Here is a 15,009-nt window from a genome sequence, read left to right on the forward strand (position 1 = left end):
AGTTAGTCCAAATGTGGTTTCTGGTTGAAAAACCCATTAATGGCGCTTTGATTACAAAGAAGATCAAGTCAAGAGTAATGAGTATAATAGTTTGATAGAGGAAATGAAATGACTTAATGATCTTGCATTACAACAACCACCACCTCCTTATTCACTGCCTGAGCAAGAGTCATTATCAACTTCCTTCGCCACTGCAACGAACAGAACCCGAATCTCGATATTGCACATGATTATAAATTTAGAGGAGCTTATCTACAACCTCAATATTTTAAAGACATAACGCCTAAAAATTGGACTCTTGCAGTATATTTTGTCGCAAAAAATTTGCGTATTGATCCAAATGATCCGGGGTATGAAAAATTTTAAAAAATTTTAAACAAGATGTTAAAGCAAAGCGACCATCAGCAGAAGAAAAATCTGGATGGGGTTTTTCTACAGGAAGTGGTTTTATTTCCTGTCCTAACAGTATCTTCAATGATGCGCAACGGCTAGAAGTTCTCATAGGAGGAAAGCAAGCTGTAAATAACTCACCAGAAATAATTAATGAAGCAGCTGATATCTGTCGGCGATTATTTCAAGGTGGTATCATGGATATCGATATCTACCGAGAGTTTATTAATGAGCTCATTGATGACTACCACAGTGACTAGTTGTTAAATAAATAATTAAATAAAATGATCGTACACAATTCTTATCGTAGACCAGTTATGGTTAGGGTGGTAAATTCATGATTGGCTGTATACAGGATGACTTTTGGGAATGGACTCGGTGATGCTGTTCAGGGTTTATTCGCGAGGATAGCTCCTAAAGCAATACCGATCGCAAAACAATTATCAATGAAAGCTATTGTTGTTGTTTGTGATAAAGCTACTGGTGCTGTTGGTAACGTTGCCAGTAAAGCGCTCTTGGCAATCAAGAATAGACTAGCACGATTAATACGCAGGCCGAAAGCGGTTCAGCCACCACCGGTGAAATTACCAAGCACCGAAGTGATGCCTGCAAATGTTAGTAAAGTAATAAATCAAGCTGCAAATCAAAAACTAGCAGCGCTGATAAATCAAGGGGCTGAACAAATAAATACAAGTCTGGTGTTGGGAAGCGGTCATCGTTTTAGAAGATAACAAAGTATAATAAAATGTTTAAACGCGAATCCGACACATCGACGAACCGGTTCTTAAAAATGAATCTGTGCATGATTTTCAGTATTATTCTTATGGCGTACAACATCCAAATCAACAAGGACGAAATGAATTACAGGTTCAAGATACAAGTAGATATTTCTTGCCCGCTGAAGCGTTTTCGAAGTAGAAGGTGAAATTTTAAAAACAGATAATAACGAATATGGAGCTGATTTTAAAGTCGGTTTTGTCAATAACGGAATTATGGCCTTGTTTGAAAGCGCTGCATATCTCATTGACGGAAAAAAAATTGAGTCAATTGAGAATAATGTTGATGTGGCTACAACAATAATTGGTTTAGCAAGATACTCTGATGATTATGCAAGATCAGCTGGTCCATCGATGATGTTTGTTAAGGATAATTCTGATCATCCTAATCCGGATCCTATGGCTACGGCTAATGTGAGAAACGCAGATGGTACCGCGCAGACACCTGCAGTAATAGGACCAAATCTAAATTACAGTTTAGGTTTTTATGCACGTAAACAAATGTTGGTAGGGACTCGTAGAAGATTTTCTTGTGCCATTCCGCTGTCACATATATTTGGATTTTGCCGAGATGTCCGAAAGGTAATTTATGGAGCAAAACATACGGTTGTGCTTTTTAGAAAAAATGGTGACAATGATGCTAGTGCTGGTAAAATAGTACTAACAAAACTTTTGTTGTGGATGCCAGTAATGACTCCGTCAATTACTGAAGAACCACGACTACTTTCTTTTATGGATCAAGGTGGTAAAACGTTGTTATCATGGCTTACAGTAACCACAGATAGCGTTCAGAGTACCACTAACGGTTTATTTACATGGCATGTAGCATCACAGCAGGGGGTTTCTGCACTGCGACATATTTTCATTACTCTTCAAGATATTGCACGAATAAACTCACAAACACGGAGTCATATGATATTTGATCCACTCGGTGTTACTGATGTTTCTTTAAAAATAAACTGGCGTCAAGAACCATCTGAAGATATACAGTTAAATTTTACTACTAATCATGTTGCACGTGTGTATTATCGCTTGATGAAATATCTATCGCTTGATCTAGATATTGATACTGGTTTGCAAATATCACAATTGGATTTTAGGACACATTATCCAATCTATTACTTTTCACTTGAGCATCTTGATTTAACTAGACAGTCTGTCGTTGATGTGCATTTCAGAGCTCAAGTGGCAAAAGGGGCTATAGCTGAGTATAGAGCAATTGCTGTTATACTCAGCGATAAGGCAATGTTACTCGAGGGTGTTGGTGGCCGAATGAGAGTCGTTGATACACCAGTAGAAAACATGTAGACAATTAGATCAATCTCATTAATTATAAAATGTCATATAGTCACGTTAATGTCACTCTGACTCCTGGTCAGGCGAAAAAATTGCAATCGAAAAACGCAAAGGCATGTGGGACAACGATAACACTAAAACAAGATCAAATTGCTAATGGTGGCCCAAGCAAGTTATCGCTGACTAAAACCCAACTAAAACATTTCAATAAAGGTGGCGCTCACCAGATAATATGTACTTTTGAGAGAGTGACATATGTAAGGTGAAGTAGTTCGCATTTAAAACATGCACAGTGGAGAGAATGTTTGCATACCTCTATGCTACATTAATGTAATGTGGATGATATTTCTTTTGGATATTGTACTTTTGGAAATTTTACATGATTTAAGCACACTGCTAACTAAAATGACTGCTCCCTTGTGTTAAAAAATCAGTCTGAATTAGTCTAAAGTACACTATACATAGCAGCTATTAAAATAGGGAAAATGAATTTTGCCAGACTAGACAATACCAGCTTCTGAAAGTGCAATGAATGAATTACCAAATATATAAAATGTAAAAAAAAGTTATCGGCTCTTTTTTATACAATTGACCTCTGAAGTTCAGGAAGTGAAAATGACCAAGTAGAGCTAGCACTTTTTTGAAAGGTGCACATTTGAAGTAAGGCCAAGCTGTATACTCTATAACCCATAGTACACCCATCAATCATACACCAAAATAAAGGGAATTAAAGGTTCTTTGCATTATACCTAAGATATACAAGGTCTTTTTTAAATAGCCAGTATAACCAGTGAGGAAAGCCGGGGACATTCTTTTTCTTTAAATTCCTAACCCTATGCAAAATGCGAAACTGTATAGCGCCACCAAAGCGAAGCAAGTGAAAACTGGAGTTCAACTTGATTTCGCTCCAAAAGCCATCAGGAACATGGTTAAAACCGTTGGTATATTTCCACTTCTCACAGCAATACCAGCACTGATAGCTACTGCTGCCCCAGCTGTCGCAAAAGCAGCCGCGTTAGGAGTTGTTGGAACAGCTGCTGGTATGGCATTAAAGAAAGCAACTGGGAAGGGATACAAAAAAGGACAGGGTCTAAGACTCCCAGGAACTCCGCCCTCATGGTACGGAAAGGGTCTAAGACTTCCAGGAACTCCGCCCTCATGGTACCCCAAACGCCGTTAAAAACCAACGGTTTTACACCAATGTAAAATTTTGATTTGCTCGATGCTGCTAAACAATTAAATATAAAAATATTTCAGAGGCGTCTTCATGCGAGATCAATTACCGAGACAACCGAATAATCCAGAAACTGGAATTTTTAATCTCGATAACAGCGATGGTCCAGGAACTCACTGGGTTGCTTATGCGATACATCCACGTGGAATTATCTATTTCGATTCGTATGGGTTAGCACCGCCAGTTGAATTCCTCAAATACGTGCAAAGTGTTCCCATTCCAGTCTGGTATTCAACGCTACCAACACAAACATTAACCGATCCACCAATATGCGGCCATGAAGTATTAAATGTGCTTGACGCGTTATCAAATTCAACCAAACCGCCTCACAAAGTCGTGCACGAGTATACCGCGGGCCGATTTAACATTTTAAACAATCCCTAAAGAATAATGGTTGATATTTACGGAAGATCTCTCATCGAAACAAAGAAAGAGAAAAACCCGGCGATGTAGATTTATCAAAATATGCGACCAAAGATGAAATCGACAATCTTTTAACGTTATCCGGGATAGACCCAGATGAGGTTGTTATTTTTCAGGACCGATACGGAAAACTAAAAACCAGTAATATCAAATGGAATGATATAGTTCGCAGGGTTCTTGGAGCTACCGCGGACAACATCCCTGTATTTACTGATAGCGGAAAAATCAGAGACTTAAGTATATCGTTTACAACCATCAGAGATCAAATCGCAGCAAGTGTGACTAATCGCTTAAAAAATACCGGTGACACAATGACAGGTGAACTCAACATGAATGGGAACAAAATAGTGGTTTTAAGAGATCCAACATCCGACGAAGATGCTGCAACGAAAAAATATGTTGACGTTAACTACGGCGTCGTTGACTATAAAATATCCACGTTGCGGAACAAGTATAACGTTCACGTAAACGCGTTTGCAAATCTCCGTAGAAATTTTAGAAAAATTAATGAAACCGCAGAATTCTTTGGCACTTCGCTCACTGTTGACGCAAAACTTTCTGATATCAAAACCAACATTGACACGATCAAACAAACACACAAAGATATCGCAAGTGGGATTCCTGAGATCGTTAATAAAATCAGTTTGATTAAAATCCCACCTGGAGTTACTCCCGGGCATATTACCAACATAGTATACAAGGTATCATCTGGATTTTCAACATGGTCTAAACAAAATAAAACTTTCAAATACACCGCAACAGTCACTGGAGTGTATAGGTTTTCTGTGTTCAGTGCTGCAAAATATGAGATATTTGCAAAGTATCCCTGGCAACATTCAACTGATAGGTTTTCCGGGGTTGTGTCTGTTGTATAAAATAAAGGAACCAAAGAAGAATTTATGCTGGAAGCAGCCGATGAGACATTAAACGCAATGTCTTACTGGTGGTGTTTGGAATTTGTAGCTAAAACACCTCAATTGTTTACTGCGTACAATAATAATGACCCTGACAGCATCAACAACAACATTAGATGCACAACATTATAGATACGATCAAGTACACGAATGGCAATCAGAGTTAAATACTCTCATCGACAAATGCACAGCGCGAGTAGAGAAATATAAGCGACGACCAGTCATCCTGGATGCTATAGTATACTCAGTATCCGCGTTAGTTGCATCCACCGGAGTAGTATTATCAGCGCTACCTCTAGTAACAACTGCAATCGCAGTAACAATATGCGTCTCTTGATCAGCGGCAATTGCAGGTGTTTTTAATATAATCGCAAAAAAAATCCTCATGCACGAGCACAAAATTGCACGATTATGTCATATAACTAAGCACAGCAACAGCAGCATACTCAAAATTATCGTCGTTGATATCATCAAGCCTCAACGACAAAACAATATCAGATTCCGAATTCGCGCTAATGGTTAAGATATACGAAGACTGCACCCGCCATTTAAAAACAACAAAGATAAATAATGACAGAATTACTTCAACAGATAGCCGAAAATACAAGCCCCAAAAGAACTTCGATGATAACAGTAAGGTCGACTAAACCTGAATTCAGTATTAATTTTCCAACTGCGATTCCGGTGAATGAAATCGCACTAGCACAGTTACGAGTATACTACAGTTGGCCCAATATCAGATAAAAAACATTTGGTGGATTACCAGCGAATAATTCGTTTGTGTTTGCAAATAAAAACCGACCAGATGGTACACCCGACTGGAACGTCATTGGGTTACCAACCGGGTCTTATCAAATCGAAGAAATCGAAGAGGAATTATAACGTCGAATAAAAAATATCACAGGAAAAGAATCCAGGATAAAAATAACCGTTCATGAACCAACGCTGTCTTCTGCAATTGAGATATACTCCAGACTACGCCGTGGATATATATCATAGTTCGATCAGAACAGTGTTAGGATGGCCTGAAATTCCACCACTGACACCACCGCATCCACCAGAACCTAAAAGGTCTGATTATGTCACGGATAAGACTTCATACCACGAAATTGAACCATCGTACAAAGATATTTTACTTAGAATAAAAATTTCAACTTTGACCGGTCGTTTTGAATTTATTGGTAAGGACCAGATGTTTTGGTATTTTGATCCCGTACCAATCTCCAGAAAGAAATATGGAGATTTTTGAGATATGATTGAAATGATTAATTACTTCAAAATCATTAATCAAGAACATAAAACACAACTACAACGACTACGGCAAAGTTTCCAAGAACATCTTTTTGATATAACAAGTTCACCCGGCGAAATCATCACGCGAATAGAAATATTAAATCAGCTCGTATCCGGCATGAAATTTTTTCACCGGCGAGCAATCCTAGCGATAATGGATCATGTTGAAAATAATTCTAACAACGATTTTTGGAAGCATACTCGCTGACAGAAGCTACCTTGCCAGATTTTAAATTTCCCGGCTACAACGCAGACGAACTAAGGAAATCAGTCAATGATATCACTGATGAGTTCTTTCCTGACATACTCACACAGTACAAAAAAATACCGCCACCAGCAACTATTCTCAGGCACAACAATGACCCCGAAGGGACAGGGCGACATGTATCCCAGGAAATTGTAAATATAACTTCTGTGGTCGCGGTCAATCTTGTGTGTGATATAATCGATGGCAGCTACAGCACGGACACGACAGTATCAAATCAAGCCCAGCAAGGATTTGTTCTTTATTCATTCACCCCGAAAGATATACCACCTGGATATCTGATTGTGCAAGAGCCGATCAATCCGGTTTATTTGCAGTGTTATAATCCGTTACTGTCAAGAATAAATTTCAAACTAACAGAGCAATCAGGCCACCTTCTGGATTTAAGGAATGAAACATTACATATTAATTTACTTGTAAGATCCTAAGAATTTTGTCTTAAGACCTTTATCCTGAAGATTTTCAATCTTCAAATCTACGATTAGATTTTCTCAGGCGGATGTTACATTTTGCACGATTCGGAAAGTAATTACTAGTCAAAATCGTGCACAAAATAAAAAGAGAAATCTGCAAGTGCATAAAAATATTTATTTTTTACTGACAGACCCTGATTTCTAATTAATCAAGCGAGTATTATATAATGTACCAACATGTGAAGGTTTTCATACACGACAAGCAAGTACTTGAAAACTACATCAAAAAAATATTTGCACAGTTTTTAGTCGGCCCAGTTGATCTGGTTATTGATGTATACGGTAACGAGGATTTTTTTATTGACACAATCGCAGCTGGATAGACTACAGCGAGAACGTATTTCTATGATCACGTGTGATAAAGATCAGATTCTAAATTACGCACACCCTTGCATTAAACCTGATCGACTAAAGGCAATATTATCTAACTCATCAGATGCAGGTCAGATTGATATCAGTGAAATTAACTCATCAGATTGATGCAGGTCAGATTGATACAAGTAAAGAAAATATTATCTAACTCATCAGATTGATGCAGGTAAAAAAATATTTTTTTTTTTTTACTTTTGATTTCATTTCCAGGTTCTTGACTTCATTTCCAAGAAATCAAGGGGTCTAACTTTCGATCGTTTCACAATCTGACATAAATTTTTTACTTGCCTTACGCGAATATTAATTATATTTTTTTGATTTGTATTCTTGAGACAATGCTGATCTAAGTTTTTCAGTTGCACGAGACAACGAAAAAATTGATTTATTTGTGTTTCTTCTACTGCAGCAAGTGATTTATATAACTCCGTCTGGATTTTTTTATAAATCTGTACTGAGCAGACAAAATATACCGCCCTTCGCATTTAGCCTCATACAGTGTTTCAAAATCAGACATGATATTTTTCAGGATTTAACTCATCAGATATATTAATTCCGTTTTCTTCTAATTTTTTTAATAGCAGAAATTACATCATTGATATTTTCGTAATTCATTATATGATAATTATATATTTAAAAGAAAAATATTTTAAACCAAAAATAAACAATAGCCATGATGAGCGGGTATCATTTTCATGGGCCCATGCACTGGCCTATGTGTCTCCACGAGGTCCTTTCAGACTTTTGTCTTTTGTCTTGAGACTTTGTCTTACAGAACCTTTCTTATGGCTTCTCGGCATCCTCGTGATCGTTTCTTTTGGCCGCATTCTTTCTGAACGTTTTGTTTTTGTGGGGTCCATGTGACTTAGAGCTTTATGCATGCACGGGTACTGTTTATTTTGGGGGCGCGCCACAAACATACCTCCAGCGAATTCTCTAAGCGAAAGTGAAACGAAATGTTAGAGTATTCAGAAGGCTGTCTGTGTATTGCATTCATGTACATACCCCCCAAGATCAAATCCCAGGGGTGAAAAACACGCCCCCACGATTTGACGTGGGAGAGATATGTAGATGAACGGCTTCGGCTGCCGCCTCAATTATAAATCATTTTAATTGGTACCGTCGACAGTATGCCCGTTACGAGACTCGAACCACTGGCATTGACAGAGTCGGGGACGAGAGTCAGCCGCTTTACCACTGCACCATAGTCTAATCTAATGATATAGGATTTAAAAATTATCTTATAGGTAACTATTGACAGACAGTTAACAGTTTGCAGCTGAATTTAAATTCTGAATTGGATTTTAATTCTAAACATTACCGTGAAAATAACACCTACCTGTACTGACATTTTTTTATTTTATCAAACGCGGAAGTGTTAATGCGGAAATAGACTGTGGCGCAGTGTGTACACAATAAGACGGTTACGCCACGAACTGTATTGACTGTAAAAAAAAATAACTGTATACAATTCTGCCGCGCTGGATAATAATATATTACCTGTAAAGGTAATGACATTGTGTTACGCATTAAATCATCTTAATGAAATCAAGGGGGGATTAATTGCATGACATATGCTTAACGGAGTTATCTCCCTTAAATAATGCTATTTACATAAAAACCTCGGATTTTAGCGAAGTACAAACAAAAACGTTAAATAAAACATATCTAACAATAAAATTAAAAGTAATCATTTGATTATATTTCTTTGAGAATGCAGATTTATATATATTTTCTGCGACTTTTCGTACTGAAGCGCTGCAAATATCAAAATATTTGCCAGCTGCACGCATCGATTGAAATATTTTTTTTTTTCGTTTGTCTTTAGATAGATGGATATAACTGCTTTGGCGCTATTATCATTATAGCCAGTATTACCGGATTTACAATTCTCGCTCTGCGTGACAGCTCTCAGATTGGATAAAGAATTGTCGAGTTTGTTGTTTTTGACATGATCGATCACAAGACCGTCTTTGATCTCTCCGTGATAAACCTCAAATACGAAACGTTGACAGAGATATTTTTTCTTCCCAAGACCAAACCTTAGATAACCAGCATTAGTAACAACACCAACTGGTTTTTTCAGCCTACAGTGTCTGACTATTCCATTGCGAGACGCTTCGTAATTCTTAATAGTAGGATGTGGGGAAAATTCTTGATTCGTTTATACAATAATAATGTTATTTGTCTAATTTATAATTTGCCTGAAACTTAATTATATAATCGCGCTCACATTTCAGCGCATCATTATTATTTTTTTGATCATAATATCGCTTAAGTTCACGATATCTTTTTACACTGCAACTTGCACATAACTGCATTTTACCGCTGACTCCAATACCACATCGCAGACACGGTATTGGTCCTAAACTCCCCCTTCGAATGCTTTGTAAATGTTCCCCGCAGAATTCTTTTCTGCAGGATTTGCTACAAGGGGTTACAGATCCCACTTTAAGCCACTTGCACTGATTGGTTTGAGGCATTATATATCTATAATATTTCTTATTTAAATGTCTTAAATATAATATGGAGGAGTTTGAGAGATTATCTGCAATCAAGCCCTGGAAAGTTTCTAGATTCGATCTTGACAGACTAACCCCTGACTCGCGGAGGCGAGCCCTGACTGATCTGATTGATATTATCAGACATGCCAAAAAAAATTTCATAATGATGGAGCATCTCACGTGTGGTCTACATTCAAAATTATACGCGATGACGAAGTCAACGTCGACGAAGTTATTGATGCCACAATGAGCAATACACGAGCGAAAACGATTATCGATTACTTCTTTGATGATCAAAGTGATCAAAAATATTTTTTTCAGTGTAAAATTTATCGTGCAAGCAGAAACAGGTAATTGGATTATCCCCGACAAACGTGACCCTGTTCTTGCTAATGAAAAAACTGTCATACTAAGTAAAAATTCCAAACCAGGAGCGCTGACTGAGATTGATAAACCATATTATGAGCTAGTGTATCCTGTGACCGCGGTCATTTACGGAATTTATCCGATAAAAGCCCCCCCCCCCCCAAAACCACAAACTTGCCCCGATGAGATTTTCATCAAGGAATTGTGTAGCTGAACGAGTAACAGAACATTTTACAAATGCGTTGCGCGGAAACGGTCTAACGGCGTTACGACGTGAAAAAAATAAATAAATGGGCTGAACGGGTCAAGGATACCGGAGCTACAATAAACGATGTTGCCGAGTAAGAAAAAGCATTAAGATTCCCTATAACCATAGCAACGATAACAGGGGAAGTATTATACGAATCGAAACATAATCGGAACGGAGCTCCAATAAATATCATTGATCATAACGCTCACGCTTGGACCAGTGCAGTCAAAATATTCCCACGAAATCGAACTATAAGATTTTACCCGTCCTCGGAAAATTCCGAGAGGGGGAACTCTGAGAGAAACATGTTTGATTTTATTAAACAGATAGGTGAAAATGATCCTGTGTCAGTGTGGTTATTTTCGAGTTCAGATAATGAAAAATATGATCAATTTGTACGCGTTAACGGTGAAATATACCGTAAAGAATCTCTTCATGAAAAAATGAGAAAACTTGCTCAGAGATATTCAAAAGATACTGACCGATTACTAACTAATTGTTTCACTGTCCCATCAGTTGCAGCCCACGCTGCCAGAGAAAAAAATTCCTGGAAGCCAACCCGAATTGAGTTTCTCGAGGATGTACAATTAAGTTGTTGTGAATACGGACACGGCGGATTGTGGAATACCAAGTATAATTACAAGGAAATGATATCAGTTGATATGGTTGCGTGTTATCCAGGACGTTTTCTCGGGATGGGAGATTGCTCTGGATACTTTAAAAGATTTGGACACCCCACGAACTCGATGACGCGAGTGGGCATTAATGGACCATTACCCGATTTTGACCTGATAGAATTCGCTCGTGTAGTGTCTTTTGAATTCGCTAAGGGTCTTCATGTTAATTGTTATGTTTGGTTTGGTCGGCATTTTAGTGAAAAGCGCTGGGCACCAATAGTATTGTTACGATATATGCTTGACTGTAAAATACTGATATCGTTGACGGTCAGTGAGGCAATTATATCTTATCGTGTTCAGACTGAAGTTTGGTTACCAAAACCTGAACTGGTTGATTGCGATACATTAATCGCCAACCTCGAAGAGAAAAGAAACGCGAAGGATCTCGGTAGAAGAATAATTGGTAAATTTACTCAAGGCGGTGCATATGATCATAAACGACATTATGCACGACTAATTATGGACGATGCTGAATACGATTTTATAATCCCCAATGCAACAGCGAGAGATATATTTGTAAATCGAGAAAACGCTTATTCATCTGACGGAACATGGTTAGGTACAATTGTAAGTTATACTGATGGCGAGTCATCCCAGTATACTCATTTAAGATCTTCAGTGCTAGCTTATGTTTCCATCAATTTGCTATCCATGATAAATACATTCTCTGACACTGCAGTTAGAGTTGCAACGGATTTGTTTTACATCAACAAGAAACACCTGAATTCGGTAACTAGTTTTACAACTGATGATGAATCATGGGGTTCGTGGAGAATTAAAGAAGAAATGGTATATGATTATTGTGAGTCCGCAGATGTTGAGATCAAAGACATTTATTATAAATCAGAATTATCAGAAATGTCAAGTGCACCGTCCGTGTACGATCCAGCATCCAGACACAAGACTGTTTATTCAATGGGCCGGGAGGGTCTGGTAAGACGACTCGAGCGATTGAATTATTTCGGAATTCAGATATTATCGTGTTAACACCTACAAACAGACTCGCGCGAGAGATGAAACAACGAGGGATTAACTCATGCACTTATCACAGCTTTTTCAGATACAAGGGCGACGCATGGACTCCTGATCGAATGGGAGAGAAATATATTCCGAGGATTATAATTTGGGACGAAATATGTACGGTACCGTTAGAAACATTAAAAACATTTCTCGATTGGTTATTAACAAAAAATACAGCTGTGATAATGTGTGGCGATCATGGCCAGCCACCACCTTTTGTTGGTCCATCTCCACATTTGTGGTTAAAAGATTTTGTTGATTATTACGAGGAGATAACTGATGATTATAGAGCGCTTGATGCAGAATTAAACGAGATTAAGAAATTAATCAAACTACAACCGAATAAAATTCAATGTGAAATAATGCGTAAAATAATTTCAGAGACTTCAATGAGCGACTTTCTGCAAACGTGGAGACCAAACGACTTGATAGTAGCAAGTAGAAAGAGAGTCAGAGACACACTTCAACAACGGTTGTTTCAATTACACAAAGAGAAGTTTCCGACGTTGCCAGTGCCGTTGTGTTATCGACCAGCTGATACGCGACGGCAAAATATTGACGTTGATATACCAGGACAGACCGAGAAACAAAATCTCGTATTAAATGATGTTGTTGCAGTTGATATCAATGTTGTTGAAGATGCACTGCGCTGCATATAAATCCCCGTGGACGCTAGGATACGCAATGACGATACATTCATCTCAAGGACTGACTATCTCTGATACAGTTGTTTGGATCGTTGATGATCGTATCGAGTGGTCAAACTTAGTTTACTTGGTTGTGTCCAGAGTCAGAAGAATATCTCAACTGCGGAGAATTGTCTTGGATGAGTCCATGGCTGATGAAATTAATAATGAAAACAGCAATGATATAATAAGAAAAAAATTAGCTGGTTACAAACAGGGTGACAAAAAAAAAAATAATCGCGATTTTGACCTTGATGTTGAATTTATCATGACACTGAAACAACAGCAGAATAATCACTGTGCAAGCTGTAATTGTATAATGTTGTGGCAGTATTCGAGTAATAATCCAAGACAATTCACCGTAGATAGAAAAGATAATCGTCTTGGTCATACACGCGAGAATGTGATGCTGACCTGTCTTGAGTGTAATCGACGTCGGGGTGCTGGTACCCTTGGCGCTAGTTAAGTGATCTGGGCGGTAATTGTGTGTCCTCGGGAATTACTTGTAATTGTTCACGTATGAATCCACGTTGAGGAGCAGTCGAATCCAGCCTGTAGGTTGCTGGTCTACCAATAGATCTAGTTATGCCAGATATCTTGTGTGTGGTAATACTCCAAATAGGATCAGTCGCTCTTTTTTTACCACCTTCAAGTTCACCTGGTTCATATAAATATCTCACAGTGACATTACCCAGTATTGGTTGTGCTGAAAAATCACGTCGTTGTGGTATATTTTTTTTTGGTAATTGCGTTAATAGGTTTCATGTTGGTTGTTCGAGTTATTTCATTATTTAATGCAGTTATCACGCTTGGTAATCTTGCAACCTATTCGCGAGATCTCTTCTCCTGAATGATTTCCTTCGCGTATTGATATCCAAAAAACCGCTCAGCAAGTGTTCGATTAAATCGCTCAACAATTGCCTGATCACGGTGAATTTCATTATGTCCTCGTCTGATGATGACGTTATGTTGTTTCATCAGCGATGATACTGCACCCTTAAATTCTTTGCCAGGATCGACTTGTAACAACTGTGGCCATTGTAGAGGTCCTCGTTGATAAATTCGTTCAAAAGCAGCAACCTCAGATGCTGTTTTAGTCGTTAACGGTTTTGCATTTTTGTATCTATTTGCAACATCAACGACAGTTAACGCGTATTTATATGTAATTTGACGTCTTTGGATTTTAACGGTATCATGAGGTAAAAATAAAATATCAGCCTGGTGAACTTCATTAGGAACACTAACATTGAAATGTGCAAAGTGAATTTGCTTAGGTGGTGGTTGGTAAATTTGTCATTTTGCCTGTTTGGATAACAACTTTTTAGCAGTAACGCGTGTAACTTTTGCTGCTTCAGCGAGTTTACTAATTGCTGTGCTACCCCTCCAGTATCCTCTTAGGGAATAATAAATCGACTCCATTATAATTAATTACCAGCGCCTAGCGCTAAATTACCTTTCATTGTGGATTTTATTAATCAACTAGCTAACCTCTCCTTGAAAGATTTATCAGTGATGAAATTTAGCGCGTGAATTAATTTTACATCTGCGATATGTCGCTGCTGTAGATCCTTGCTTCGATTAGCTACATCATGAGCATGACATGCCTTATCAATAGCGTTTATCGGATACTCACCTGGTTTTGGTTGATCTTGGTCATCATGTCTGATATCAAGTCTGGTTCCAGGACCGCAGTAATTATATCCTGCGAGGTGTTTTTCTCCTGGGTATTTAGCCCACGGAGTCCCGGGTAGTTTTGTTAATTTTTCTGCAATATCACCTCCGTGTTGCTTTTTATTTTTACTTGACTTTGGCTTCGACTATGGCTTTGGCTTTGACTTTGGTTTTGGTTTTGGCTTTGGTTTTGGCTTTGGTTTTTCACCTGACTGCGTGGAGATAAATTTAAATTTCTTTGTTCCTCATCGTTCACACTTGCCCGTAACCGCTGATCTATTATTTTTTTTGTATTGGTTGTTAGATCACTTGTTGGCGTGCGCGCCCTGCATTTCACGCAATATAAATCCATATTTATTTTATATTATTCTAATGGAAATCACTGACTTTTCTGCAACAAGG

The sequence above is a fragment of the Sinohyriopsis cumingii genome, chromosome 10 (assembly GCF_028554795.1).
Source record: "Sinohyriopsis cumingii isolate HCF-2022 chromosome 10, ASM2855479v2, whole genome shotgun sequence".
In the NCBI taxonomy this organism is placed as follows: Eukaryota; Metazoa; Mollusca; class Bivalvia; order Unionida; family Unionidae; genus Sinohyriopsis; species Sinohyriopsis cumingii.